This window comes from Bos javanicus, chromosome X, assembly GCF_032452875.1.
Source record: "Bos javanicus breed banteng chromosome X, ARS-OSU_banteng_1.0, whole genome shotgun sequence".
Lineage (NCBI taxonomy): Eukaryota > Metazoa > Chordata > Mammalia > Artiodactyla > Bovidae > Bos > Bos javanicus.
Genome location: NC_083897.1, coordinates 28,081,217 through 28,096,966, shown reverse-complemented (window position 1 = coordinate 28,096,966; position 15,750 = coordinate 28,081,217).

Here is a 15,750-nt window from a genome sequence, read left to right as displayed (position 1 = left end):
CTAAATTAAAAAATGATCTTGAGAAAAACATTAAATAGCCATTTAAATGAATCTAATTTATGGATACAGTTTGTCAAGTTTAAAATTTAGTTATTGTCCTCAAATCATTTTTATTGACATTAAAATTCTTATACCACATAGTTAATATCCTGGTGCCTGTGAATTTGTTTGTGGTTGGTATGCTTAGATATGTTGGCACTGCTTGAGACTACTGATTATGAAATTCATTCAGTAGAAGAGGCAAGTCAGTTAGATCTTGACTTGATTGTTAGTCATTCTCTCCTATTCAACATGAGGCTCCCAAGAGGTGTTTTACCATTTGGGAAGAATGATATTAAACGATGACTGAAGCAGTTAAGAGTTTTCTTTAAACTGTGTACAAACTCATTAGAAAAGTTTGCCTGAATAGCATAGTTTCTAGAAAAGAATGGATGTTTAGACTTTCTTCTCTCTCATTAACCAGGTGTGTAAGACCTTGAGCAAGGATGGTGATAATTCTGTGACTCAGTTTCCTCTTACATAAAACCGTGACAATAATAATCCTACCTTAAAGAATTGTTGTGAATGTTAAATGAGGTAATACCTATAATGGGCTTAGGTTCATTCCTAGCTGCAAGTGTTCAATAAATATTAGCTAGGAATGCTAGCAGTATCACATAAGTCAGAACACGGCAGGCCAGACTCCAAGAGCCCTCTCTATCTCAGGCCAGGTGGTTGGAAATGCCCTTTTATCAGCTTTGTGTGAGAACGGTTTCTCCAAAGGAAGGCTGCCAAATAAACCGGTAGCTGAGTTGCTTTGCAGAATCTTACTGCAGAAAGAGTGAGACAAGTCAGGGAAGTTTCTTATTTTTTTACTTTTAAAATTTATTTTTAATTGGAGGAAGATTGCTTTACAATGTTGTGTTGGCTTCTGCCATAAAACAATGCCAGTCAGCCATAATTATACACATATCCCCTCCATCTTGAGTTTCCCTCCCATCTCCCATCCCCCGTCTAGGTCATCACAGAGCACCAGGCTGGGCTCCCTGTGTTATGCAGAGCCTTCTCACCAGCTGTAGTGTATATATGTCTATTCTACTTTGTCCATTTGTCCCACTCACTCCCTCATCCACTGTGTCCACACGTCTGTCCTCTATGTCTGATTCTCCATTCTTTCCCTGAAAATAGATTCATCCATACCATTTTTCTAAATTTCATATAGTGCTAATATACAATATTTGTGTTTATCTTTCTGACTTACTTCCCTCTGTATAACAGGCTCTAGGTTCATCTACCTCACTAGAACTGACTCAAATTCATTCTTTTTTATGGCTGAGTAAATTAAAAGACACTTACTCCTTGGAAGGAAAGTTATGACCAACCTAGATAGCATATTAAAAAGCAAAGACATTCCTTTGTCAACAAAGGTCCATCAAGTCAAGGCTATGCTTTTTCCAGTGGTCATGTATGGATGTGAGAGTTGGACTATAAAGAAAACTGAATGCCAAAGAATTGATGCTTTTGAACCGTGGTGTTGGAGAAGACTCTTGAGAGTCCATTTGACTGCAAGGAGATCCAACCAGTCCATCCTAAAGGAGATCAGTCCTGGGTGTTCATTGGAAGGACTGATGTTGAAACTGAAACTCCAATACTTTGGCCACCTGATGCAAAGAGCTGACTCATTTGAAAAGACCCTGATGCTGGGAAGGATTGAGGGCAGGAAGAGAAGGGGATGGCAAAGGATGAGATGGTTGGTTGGCATCACGGACTCAATGGACGTGGGTTTGGGTGGACTCTGGGAATTGGTGATGGACAGGGAGGCCTGGCCTGCTGTGGTTCATGGGGTCCCAAAGAGACATGACTGAGTGACTGAACTGAACTGAATATTCCATTGTATCAGCAGACATCTAGGTTGCTTCCATGTCCTAGTTATTGTAAATAGTACTGCTATGAACACTGGGGTACATGTATCTTTTTAATTTATATTCTCAAGGTATATGCCCAGTAGTGGAGTTGTTGAATCATATGGTAGTTTTATTCCTAGTTTTTTAAGGAATCTCCATACTGTTCTCCATAATGGCTCTGTCAATTTACATTTCCACCAAAAGTACAAGAAAATTCTCTTTACTCCACATCCAGAGAGGTTTCTTAAAGACAGAGAGGAGACAAAATCATTCGGTCCTCAAGGCACACATAGAACATAAAATGGGAGAGAAGGGTGTATATGTTAAAAGCCAGGCAGAGGTAGACTATATTGGGGAATGTATGAAAATTATGGGATTGTCCTCACTATTACTTTAGAAGTGTTCGGCTCTTCCTCTACTGTCACTTGTTACTCCCAGGTCCTGGATAGGGCAGATTGGCTTAAAACTATAGGGATACATCTATTTTTTTCTGATGGATGTTTTCCACACTTCTGTTTCATGGAAAAGCACCCAGAGACTTAAAAAAAATGCCAGAAAAAAAGGATAACTGATAGCATAGGTTTCTAGAAGAGGCAGGAATGAAGAGATTCCATGATGAGGTAGAGAAACTGGTCTTTTAATAGTAGAGGAACTGCTCATGCTTCAAGATAATAAAAAAATATATATTATAAAGATGAGTGAACCTATAGGGCAGTTGTGAATGTAAGTGAGAAGCTAAAGGACCTTACTCTGAATAGCCTCCATCTAAATAAAGTAAGCAGTGATGTCAGCTCCTGCTAGTGGTCTGGCATGTAACTGGAGAGGTTTGGAGCAACAACTGTGGGGAATGTAAGACAAAGTCAACATGAAATCAGAAAAAGGACGAGCAATTGCTGAGTATCCAATGGAATTCACGATTTTCTCCAACTTGGTATTTTGCGGTGGTTTCCATTTATTTTCGGTTTTTCATATGGCTCATGCACAGTTAAAAGTTGAGCAAATGGCTGTAGGAGTTTAAACTCCCAAGGAAAGGATAGAAGAAAATGCACAGTAAAAAGTGAGAGTCCATAGAGGGAAAAAGTTTAAGAATAAAAATGTTAAGAGGACTTAAAAATCTTAATGACTTTTTTTTTTTTTGGCTTTTACTGATTATTTTATATTGCACTACTTTGGAAACTTAATTAGAATACTTAGAAAGAAGAATTGCAAAAGGAATTAGCTTCTCAGATAGTTTATGTGCTGAGGTGTAACTTTCCCTTTAAAAAGGCAAGTGATTGAGATAGGTCATCTGGTTAAACTTATTTTTTTTAAATTAGAGTAAGAGTTAGTAAACAGAATAATTGAGCCAGCCTTAACCACAAATAGAGAATGATATATATGAGTACTGTGAACAGAATTTGGATAGTGGAATTATTTTAACTTCAATAGATACTTTGGAAATATATCAAACAAGTTTCAGTGAACTCTTTCAACATTATGTGTAAGACAACAGTCTTTCCAAAAGGTTTTATTGATTTTGTACCCCATTCTATCTTAATGGCTGCAGGTAATGAAAATGCATTATAAGACTTAGACCCTGGTGTTAGCAGTTGACAGTACAACTGGGAAGATAATATCAGTGTGCATGAAATAGATCATGACCAACTGATATGTGACCTGTAATTAACAATACATGCAGTAGATATTAAAGAATACCTTACATATTCACAATATTTATTTATTTATTTGTATATGTAAAATATTTCATTTCTTCACAATTTTTAGAGGTAGAAATGCAGTTATTTTTGCTGAGAAATAAACTATTCACATCTTAATGGCGTGAAACAATCATTTTACTATGTTCAAGAATTCTCTGGGTCAGGAATTTAGCCTGGGTTTGGCCATGTATTCCTCATGCCTCATGGTGTCTCTTATGTGGTTGCTATCATGTGTTTTCTGGGACTTTAGTTTTATCAAAGCCCTGTTAGATTGGATGTCCAAAGTGGCTCTCATATGGCTGATAGCTTGATGTTGGTTATTGGCTGGGATATCAGCTGGGGTTTATCAATTAGACATATATGTGGCTTCTCCATGTGTCTTATATGTCTTCACAGCGTGATGGCCTCAGGGTAGTCAAAATTCTAACATGGCAGCTCAGGGTTCAAGTCCAAGTAAACCAACAGAAAGGGTAGAAGCTTCAGGTTTTTATGATTTAGTGTTGGACATCACACAGCATCCTTTCTGCTCTACTCTCTGTTGAAGCAGTCACCAGCCTACCCAGATTTAAGGGGAGGGACATAGACCCTATCTCTTAAAGAGAAGAATGTCAAACAGTCCTTGGCCTTTTAAAAAGACAACTACAAGTAGTTATTGGGCTTTCCTGGTGCCTCAGATGGTAAAGAACCCACCTGCCAATTGGGAATATCACCTGGAGTTGGAACTGGCAACCTACTTCAGTATTCCTGCCTGGGAAATCCCATGGATAGAGAAGTCTGGCAGGCTGCAGTCCATAGGGTGGCAAAGAGTTGGACACGACAGCACACATACACACATGTAGATTTTTCAGATACTGTTTATCTGGTTGACAAAGTTCTTAGCAAGTTCCTCCAAGTTTGCTTAGAGTTTGTTCTAAAAATGTATGTTTAATTTTTCATATGGTTTTTATAAATCTTTTAATATAATCATATGATTTTTTCTTATTTGGTCTGTAAATATGATGATTTACATAAAATTGATTTTCAAATATTAAGCAAACACTATAATCCTGAAATAAATCCTACTTATTCATGATGTATTATCCTTTTTATATACTGGTGGATTCTATTTGCTAAAGCTTTGTCAAATATTTTTCTGTCTATATTCCTAAATATTTGTCTGTAGATTTTTTTTTTCTTTTAGTATATATTTTTTCTGGCTTTGGTAACTGGTTAATGTCAACTTCAGGGAACATGCTGGGACATGCTGGAGAGTAGTCCCTCCTCTTAAACTTTCAGGCAATTTTTTTTAATTGGCATTATTTCTTCGTTAGATATTTGGTAGAAATCCCCAGTGAAGCTGTATGTGGTTGGTGTTTTTATCTATTTTCATCTTTCTAAAAATATTTGTAAGAGCAGTTTTAAAATTAGGCTGATAACAAAATTCAGAGGAGTGTACAGGAATGTCCCACATATATTCTGACCCCCTAAATGCAAAGCCTCCCCCTTTATCGGTATCAATCACCAGAATGGTTCATTTTTTTAAACAAGGAAGAACTTCCACTGATAGTGTACTACTGTGTGGGCTATTGTAATGGTGAAGACACAGCATAAAGAATTTGTCAAATCTTACAGAACTTTACAGGCTTAGAAGAGAACATTAATGTATATAAATTTTGAAAGTCATTTGGGAGGTTGAAGAATCCCAAAATGAAATATATAATGTGACAAAAAATCTAATGTATTACAGATATATGTATGAAGCAACCTCACTGAAGGAGGATGACTGGAAGAATAAGCTAAGCTACTTTGGGAATGAGTGGATTCTTTAAGACTAAAGGCAAAAGGAACTGTACATAAGAACTGCACTGTATTTGATAAAGTTGGTCCCCATTCTGATACATGCAGTGATTCTGAAACCACCTTACATGTATACTTCAACTCAACAATTAAGTGAATGGATGGTTGATTTCTCAATGTTGGAGCAGTAATTTGTGTGCATGCTTGCTAAGTTGCTTCAGTCATGTCCGACTCTTTGTGACCCTATGAACTGTAGCCCACAAGGCTCCTCTGTCCGTGGGATTCTCCAGGCAAGAATATTTGGGGATCCTCTAGGGGATCTTCCTGACCCAGGGATCGAACCTGCATCTCTTATGTCTCCTTCATTGGCAAGCAGGTTCTTTGCCACTAGCGCCACCTGGGAGCAGTAAGTTACCCGTAAGTAAGAGGAGAAAGCTGGAATGATCCATGTAATAAAGATTATGGTTGGGGATACTAGCATGAACTATGTTTAGCTTAATGTATATGCACATGGTTACATAACAATATATGTTTGTGTGTGTGTGTGTGTGTGTGCACGTGCATATATGTTGGGAAAGATTGAAGGTGGGAGGAGAAGGGGATGACAGAGGATGAGATGGTTGGATGGCATCACTGACTCAATGAACATGAATTTGAGTAAACTCTTGGAGTTGGTGATGGACAGGGAGGCCTGGCATGCTGCAGTCCATGAGGTCACAAAGAGTTGGACACGACTGAGCGACTGAACTGAACTGAGATACACACACACACACACACACACACACACACATGGATTATTATATACAGTTAAAGCATTCTTGTTTTGTCAGCTAAAGGCCCTTGAAGCATTTGGTAGCAATGAGCACATCCATTGCCTAGATCTTGAACTGGTACAGAGAATATACAAGATGAACTTGGGATATCTTATAGTGGCAAAAGTAAAGAATGTGTTAAAAAAAAAAAAAAAAAAGAAGTGCAATGAATGATGGAGGTATGTCAGAGACACAGGAGCCAACTGAAATGACTAAAGCTGGAACAGTTTCAGAAACTAATAAATTAGTACTGAATTATACCCGAAAGTATAAAATAAATACTCATCAGTCTATGTTTATGTAAATAAATGGTTGGATAAATAAATTTGGCAGAGAAAAGACAAATCTTTCATGCTGAATAGTTCCAAATAACTTATGTAATCCACCTGTAAGAATTTGGCCATAACTCCATATTCTTTAAATGTGAGTTGTGACTGTCTTCTGAAGATTGCAGCATACAAAGGGAGGGAAAAAAGGAGTTATTTTACAGTGGAGAAAACTTACAAACACTACATCAGCCAGGTGATCAATGTCAACATCAACATTTAGTCATGTTGCTAGTATGTGCCCATGATATGATGTGATGAGAATGGCACTTTACCTCTGTGGTCGAACTCCCCAGAACATATCACCTTAGTTTATTTGTGAGGAAAACATCAGGAAAATACCAATTGAAGAACATTTTACAAAGTATTAATACTTAACTAGTACTCCTCAAAACTGTTAAGGTCATCTAAAACAAGAAAGGTCCAAGAAGCTGTCACAACCACAAGAAGCCTAAGAAGGCATGATTAGTAAATCCAACGTAGAATGCTGATGGGATTCTAGCGCAGAAAAGGGACACTAGGGAAAACTGAAGAAATGTGAGTGAAGTATGAACTTACTTTAATAATAATGTATCAATACTGGTTCATTAATTTTGACAATATAGCATACTAATGCAAACCCAGAAATTCTACTTTTGAGTATTATGCTAAGTAAAATAAGTCAGTCACAAAAAGGGAGATTTTGCATGATTCCACTTATATCAGGTATCTAAAGTGATAAAGCTCATAAAAACAGAAGGGATAGTGGTTGCCAAAGCCTGGGAGAGGAGGGGAAATGGAGAGTTGCTATTCAATGGGTGTAGAGTTTTAGTCACACGAGATGAGTTTGTTCGAGATTTTTTGTACAATAGTGTATATTCAGTTAACAATATGATAATGCACACTTCTAAATTGTTCAGAGAGATTTATAAAATGTGGTTTTTGTACAATAAAAAAGCAAATATGGTTTAATTCACTTTAATTTAAAAAATGAATACATGTGCTGTTATTTTTTACCTAGAATGACATGATACTGTGTTTTCAAAGTAAGTAAAGAATGAAAGTGAAAGTGTTAGTTGCTCAGTCGTGTCTGAATCTTTGTGACCCCATGGACTGTAAACAGTCAGTCTCTTCTGTCCCAGGGATTCTCTAGGCAAGAATACTGGAGTGGGTTGCTGTTTCCTTTTCAAGGGAATCTTCCCAACCCAGGAATTGAACCCTGGTTTCCTGCATTGCAGGTGGATTCTTTACCACTGAGCCATCAGGTAAGACCATAGGCAGTCTGAAATCAGTCATTATATATATATATATAGTTTACTGTTTGAGTATGAGTATATATGAGTACTGTTTGAATATGAGTATGAGTATATATGAGTATGAGTCATATACCAGATTAGCTTCTATATGTAATGATAAAAGGCCCAGTACCTACCCTGAAAGACTATAATCCTAGTGGGGAAGACAAATAATAAAAAGATAGCACCATGTGGTAAGTACTTTGAGGAGGGATGCAGGATGCATTGGGGGTAAAGAGAAGGACATCCCGACCAGATTTAGGAAACAACAGGGAATGCTTTCCAGAGGAGGTGATACTTGAATCTTAAACGATGGGTATTTTCAGGTGGAAAGCCATAGAAAGGAATGCTAGACAGTGGGGACAGCATGTGTGAAAGTGCAGAGGTATGAAATGCCATTAGAGATCTGGTGAACTATAATATGTGTCAGGGAGAGTGTAGAGAATGAGTCTAGAGATACACAGGAAAGGGGTTGATTATGGAAAACTGAGAAAGATTGGTAGTTTTTTTTTTTTTTTTCCCTACAGGGATAACTTCTGAGCATAATAGCTAGAAATTATGACCTAGTTTGAGAAGCACTGAAGCAAAGATGCCTATGTGTATGACACATCTAGGAAATCATAGTTACATGTCTCAGTACCATGTAAATAGAATTAACTTGCCCCAAGCACAGGGTTATAATAAGGAGGTTTAATTTTACCTCTGTGCCTTGTAGAAGGAGCTCAGAATGTTAACTGAATATGAGTGGGACTAAGAAATGAACACAGAGCCACAATGGAAAATTTTTATAAAAGAAATGAAAGCGTGCTGCCTAGCAAAAAGCAGATGGTGATTCGTGCTAGTTACCAGTGAGTATTTTGGAAAGGAAAAGCAGAAAAAAAAATGATAAAGTGAAACAAAAGTAGAAAAATGTTATGACAAAGATGAAAACAGAATGATTAGAATACAAGTTAAGACAGACAATGCTTTTAAAGTACTATCAGGCAAGGTTAGGAGAGGAGGCAACAAGGACTCAAAGCTGATAAGAAATAAATAACAAAATCTATGTTACACCAAAATAGACAACCCAGAGTAAAACAGTCATTTAAACATTGTTTTGTGATATGTGTCTAAAGGCAGAATTACTTCCTTAATTCAGGTATAGAGTTTAAATAGTATTAGAATAATTAGATATATACTCTATTGTAATAATTATTTCATGCTTGATCAATACCCTGTGTCCTGGGGAAGAGAATATATATCAATGTGTTTGAGTCAAGCATATCAACAAAACGTTTGAACATCATTGATCAAGATTGTAAGTTTGAAGTTTAAAAAAAATCTTTCTGTAAGCAAAGAAAATTTCAATTGTACAGTGTTGAAGTGTCTGTGTTGTCTTTTAGTCACTTCAGTTGTGTCTAATTCTTTGTGACTCCATGGAATGTAGCTGGCTAGGCTCCTCTGTCCATGAAATTCTCCAGGCAAGAATATTGGAGTGGGTTGCCATTCCCTTCTCCAGGGGATCTTCCCGACCCAGGGATTGAACTTGGGTCTCTTGCGTTTCAGGCAGATTATTTACCATCAAAGTAAATATGAAAAATGATTGTTGAAACATAAACTGTGATAGAATACTACAAATAATAGACTTAATTACATTGTAGGAAGCATTTGGTCTTATTTACTCTTCTCTCAAACTCATTTTCCCCTTAAATTTAAGATTAAACTCAGACTGAAACATTACATGTAAATCACTATACAGTAATTTCAATGTTATGTCTAACATTTTGAGGGCATACAATTCGAGTATAAGTAAATATGTGTGCTTAGTCACTCAGTTGTGCATGACTCTTTGCAATCCCATGGAATGTAGCCTGCCAGGCTCTTCTATTCATGGGGTTTCTCCAGGCAACAATACTGAAATGGGTTGCCATGCCCTCCTCCAGGGGATCTTCCCAAATCAGGGATCAAACCCAGGTCTCCTGCATTGCAGGTGGATTCTGTACTGACTAAGCCACCAGGGAAGCCCATAAGTAAATATCCTACTGCTTAATAGTATCATGTTTTGCTGTTGTTCAGTCCCTAAGTTGTGTCTGACTCTTTGAGACCCCATGGACTGTAGCACACCAGTCTTCCCTGTCCTTCACTATCTCCTGGAGTTTGCTCAAACTCATATCCATTGAGTCAGTGATGCCACCCAACCATCTCACCCTGTCTTTCCTTTTTCCTCCTGCCCTCAGTCTTTCCCAGCATCAGTCTTTTCCAATGAGTTGGCTCTTTGCATCAGATGGCCAAAGTATTGGAGCTTCAGCTTCAGCATCAGTCTTTCCAATCAGTATTCAGAATTGATTTCCTTTAGGATTGACTGCCGGAGAAGGCAATGGCACCCCACTCCAGTACTTTGCCTGGAAAATCCCATGGATGGAGGAGCCTGGTAGGCTGCAGTCCATAGGGTCGCTAAGAGTCGGACACGACTGAGCGACTTCCCTTTCACTTTTCACTTTCATGCATTAGAGAAGGAAATGGCAACACACTCCAGTGTTCTTGCCTGGAGAATCCCAGGGACGGGGAGCCTGGTGGCTGCCATCTGTGGGATCACACAGAGTCGGACACGACTGAAGTGACTTAGCAGCAGGCTTGACTGCTTTGAAAATTTCCTTGCATTCCAAGGGACTCTCAAGAGGCTTCTCCAGCACCACAATCTGAAAGCATCAATTCTTCAGTGTTCAGCCATCTTTATGGTCCAACTCTCATATCTGTACATGACTACTGGAAAAAGTATAGCTTTGATGATAGGAACATTTGTCAGCAAAGTGATGTCTGCTTTTTAATATGCTATTTAGGTTAGTCATAGTTTTCCTTCCAAGGAGCAAGCGTCTTTTAATTTCATGGCTGCAGCCACCATCTGCAGTGATTTAGGAGCCCAAGAAAAGAAAATCTGTCACTATTTCCATGTTTTCCCTTTTATTTGCCATGAAGTGATGGGTCCGGGTGCCATGATCTTTGTTTTTGAAAAGCTGAGTTTTAAACCAGTTTTTTACTCTCCTCTTTTACCCTCGGCAAGAGGTTTCTTAGTTCCTCTTCACTTTCTGCCATTAGAATGATATCATCTGCATATCTGAGGTTATTGATATTTCTCCTGGTAATCTTGATTCCAGCTTGTGCTTCATCCAGCAGGCATTTCACATGATATACTCTGCATGGAAGTTAAATAAGCACGGTGACAATATACAGCCTTGTCGTACTCCTTTCCCAATTTTGAACAAGTCCATTGTCTCATGTCTGGTTCTAACTATTGCTTGTTGTCCTGCATATAGGTTTCTCAGGAGATAAGTAATGTGGTCTGGTATTCCCATTTCTTTAAGAATTTTCCACAGTTTATTTTGATCCACACAGTCAAAGGCTTTAGAGCAGTTAATGAAGCAGATATATTTTTCTGGACTTCCCTTGCTTTCTCTATGATCCAATGGTTGTTGGCAATTTGATCTTTGGTTCCTCTGCCTTTTCTAAATCCAGGTTGCACAACTGGATGTTCTAGGTGCATGTACTGCATAAGCCTAGCTTGAAGGATTTTTAGTATAATCTTGTTAGCATGTGAAATGAGCACAATTGTATGGTAGTTTGAAGATTTTTGGCATTGTTCTTCTTTGGGATTGGAATGAGAACTGACGTTTCCAGTCCTGTGGCCACTGCTGAGATTTCCAAATTTGCTGACATATTGACTGTAGCATTTTAACAACATCATCTTTTAGGATTTGAAATAGCTCAGCTGAAATTCCATCACCTCCACTAGCTTTGTTCATAGTGATGCTTCTTAAGGGCCACTTGACTTCACATTCCAGGATGTCTGGCTATAGGCGAGTGATCACACCATTGTGGTTGTACAGGTCATTAAGACCTTTTATGTGTAGTTCTTCTGTGTATTCTTGCCACCTCTTGTTAATCTCTTCTGCTTCTCTTAGATCCCTGCCGTTTCTGTCCTTTATTGAGCCCATCCTTGCATGAAATATTCCCTTTGTGTCTCCAATTTTCTTGAAGAGATCTCTAGTCTTTCCCATCCTATTGTTTTCCTCTATTTCTTTGCATTGTTCACTTAAGAAGGCTTTGTTATCTCTCCTTGCTGTTCTCTGAATCTCTGCATTCAATTGGGTATATCTTTCTCTTTCTTCCTTGCCTTCTCTTATCTTTTTTTCTCAGATATTTTTAAAGCCTCCTCAGACAACCACTTTGCCTTCTTGAATTTCTTTTCCTGTGGGATGGTTTTGGTCACTACCTCCTGTACATTGTTATGAACCTCCATCCATAGTTCTTCAGGCACTCTGTCTATCAGATCTAATCCCTTGCATTTGTCACCTCCATTATATAATCATAAAGTATTTGACTTAGATCATACCTGAATGCCTTAGTGGTTTTCCGTACTTCAATTTAATTCTGCATTTTGCAATAAGCAGTTCATGATCTGAGCCACAGTCCACTCCAGGTTTGCTGACTATACAGCTTCTCCATCTTGGGCTACAACAAATATAATCAGTCTGATTTCAGTTTTGACCATCTATTGATGTCCGTGTGTAGGGTCATCTCTTGTGTTGTTGGGAAAGGATGTTTGCTATGATCAGTGTGTTCTCTTGTTCTGTCAGCCTTTGCCCTGCTTCATTTTGTACTCCAAGTACAAAATGAACCATGTAGGAAATTACAATTATTGAACTTAGATTGATAATGAAGTACAGTAGATAGATATTTTTATTTGTTATTTTTATTTGATGATTTCAGATGTCAGTATCTTAAAAGAAATTTAGTGAAAAGTTAATTTGAGGAGATATATTTACCTATTTATGACATGTATCATTGTTTCCCTTTTTAAGTGAATGCCATGAAAATAAAACAATTATATCATACAGCTGTGTCCACGTTTAATGATAAATGGTTTTCAGTGAAATATTTTGAACATTAATTTATAGAAGTGGACTATAAATCTGTACATTGCTGAATTGGTCCATTCAATAAGCATTAATTATATTAGTATAATCTTTGCTACAGAAACAGGTAAACTGCACTGATTTAACACAGTAGTTTATTTCTTGCTCACAGTACAATCTGTTCAGGTTACAGAGCCCTCCTTCATCACCACCCACGGTGGCCTCTAAGGTTGCATTGTCATGGGAATAGAAGTCTGATTTTTAAATGCCTCAGTCTGGAAATGACACATTTACTTTTACTAACAGTCCATTAGGCCAAAATTATTTCTATGGCTCCCAACCAAATGCAAAGAGCCTGGAAATTGTAGTGGAGATTATGAAATATCGGGTAAACACTAACTGTCTCCAAGTTCCAAGCTGTTATGTTCCATCTGTGGACTCCAGACAGACCCCCATCAAAATCCATTTGGATGTCAAGACTACTGATGTCACATAGCCACTACAAACTTGTGAAGATAGTTATTACTCACAAGGTACTGAAGAGAGCAAGGCAAGCACTAAGCAGGTCTCAGAATGGCTTGAGTGGCTTTAGGAAAAGTGGGAGCAGGAGACCCTGACTAACTCTGTGGCTAGGGAGAGAACCAGTGTGCTCTCTCTCTCTATCAGCTGGCCCAGACATGGAGCAGAAAGAAAGACAGGAGGTGGGGCAAACAGCATAAATGGAGTAAGGTTCCTTATGACACCATTTCAGTATTTCTCCAGGTTATTACTCTTAACCTGGTTCCAAAAGCATGCTTAAGCATATTTTATGTGCTGTGCTAGGCACTCTCAGCATATGATTATCATTTGGGTAAATCCTCTACATACAAGTAATGCAAATTCTATTTTTCAGTTTCTGCTTTATTTTTCTGAGCAAGAGCCATCAGTGGTCTTTACATGCAAAATAATTTTCTAAACAAATCCTGACCAGGGCATAGATTATTTCAGAAACTTCAGTCCACTATTTGGAGGAAACACAATTAGTCATGCCATCATAGATCCAGCATTCTGGAAGAACACTTGGCATTTCCATGTTCACTGGATCACAGAATTTCTCCGTTTCCTCCTCTCTATCCCACTTACCATTTTGTGGGTTTTGTTGCCTGCCTCAGTCTCTAGTGTTATTGTCCTTTCATCTTCTGTCTTGACCATAGCAACAAGCTCGTGTCTCATCTTCCTGAGTCCACTCTGACTCCTTGTCCAGTTCATCCTCTATATTTTAATAGCTAAGATCTCTAGCCTCATCTTATTCCACTACCCGTTTCATATCTTCCCATAAGCCATGCTGACCTTTTTCTAGTTCTCAGACTCCGTCCTCTCTCCCCACTCAAGGTCTTTGTACATGTTATCCCCTCTTCCTTGCATGCTCATTTTCCTCTCTCTTCAGTTGACAAACTCTTCCTTATCTTTCAGTCTCAGCTCAAACATGTCCCTAAAGAAATCTTCCTCCATCTCCTTATTGCCCTAGGCAGTCCCCCTTCTTGTAATCTCTTAAGTACACCCTTTATTTACTTTATCTTCATAGTCCTTGCCTTCTATTGTAGTAGTCTTTTCCTTGTCTGTCTTCTCCTTTACACTGTGAGCTACATAATGCAGCAAGTCTAGAGGTTTGGCTATTTTATTTAGCTTGTATCCTTAGCATATAGATAGCATCATAGGGTTTACAATAATAGTAAGTTAGCCTCTTTCTGGGACTAAATCCCTGCTCTAAACAAAGGTGTACCTTGTATTTGATTTACTAACAGCCATCTCAAGATCTTGGACAGAATAAGTACATCATAAGTGTTTGCTCAATGAACCTCAGTCTTTAATATAAGTGTGGAGCGGGCAAGCAGGCCCTATTGCAAAACCACTGTGGTAGCAATTGGACTAGGGAGTGACTGATCAAGTTACCACAGAAATGATGAGGGCTGAATATAAGTATTACCATGAGAATGTGAGAAGATAAAGTATGATTGGGTTTTAGAGGCAGAATTGGTTCCAAATTAACTTGGAAAATCATATAGAGGGTTGTAGAACAACTTCAAAGTTCTTAACATTAGTAACTAGGGTAATAATATTCCCCAACTTTGGAAGAAAAATGATGCTACTAGACAAATTCTCATTATGCTTCTTCTTTGACTGTTTTGCTAGATAGATGTAAACACTGATCTGTTTTCTTTTATAATTGGTGTGGTCGATGTTTCTCTCTAGCACTCTAATGATGTTAGGGAATATTTTGTTGCCACATAAAACCCCATGATCTAAAATATAGTTCAGAGATGTGCTACACAAGGAGAAAAGCAAATTGTATTTCTGAGGAGGACAAGAAGTACAAGCGGTGTTTTTTGGTTTTTATCAAGTTTTCCTTTTTTAAACTGTTGTTAATTTCTGTGTAACCCTAGAATGAGAAGAGTGTAATTGTTTTCAGATTTAAGAGGTGTAATGCTCCTTTCATGTGAAAGAGATTCTAATATAAAGAAACATGTATTATTTAAAAGAATACTTAAGTCACTTATCAGTTCAGTTCAGTCGCTCAGCCGTGTCTGACTCTTTGTGACCCCATAAACTGCAGCATGCAAGGCCTCCCTGTCCATCACCAACTCCCAGAGTCCACCCAAATTCATGTCCATCGAGTCAGTGATGCCATCCAGCCATCTCATCCTCTGTCGTCCCCTTCTCCTCCTACCCCCAATCCCTCCCAGTGTCAGAGTCTTTTCCAATGAGTCAACTCTTTGCATGAGGTGGCCAAAGTATTGGAGTTTCAGCTTCAGCACCACTACTTCCAAAGTACACCCAGGACTGATCTCCTTTAGAATGGACTAGTTGGATCTCCTTGCAGTCCAAGGGACTCTCAAGAGTCTTCTCCAACACCACAATTCAAAAGCATCAATTCTTCAGTGCTCAGCTTTCTTCACAGTCCAACTTTCACATCCATACATGACCACTGGAAAAACCATAGCCTTGACTAGACAGACCTTTGTTGGCAAAGTAGTGTCTCTGCTTTTGAAAAAATTATCATAAACCATGTTAAAGGAAAACAAGTCAGTTATATGAAATGTAAACCTATTT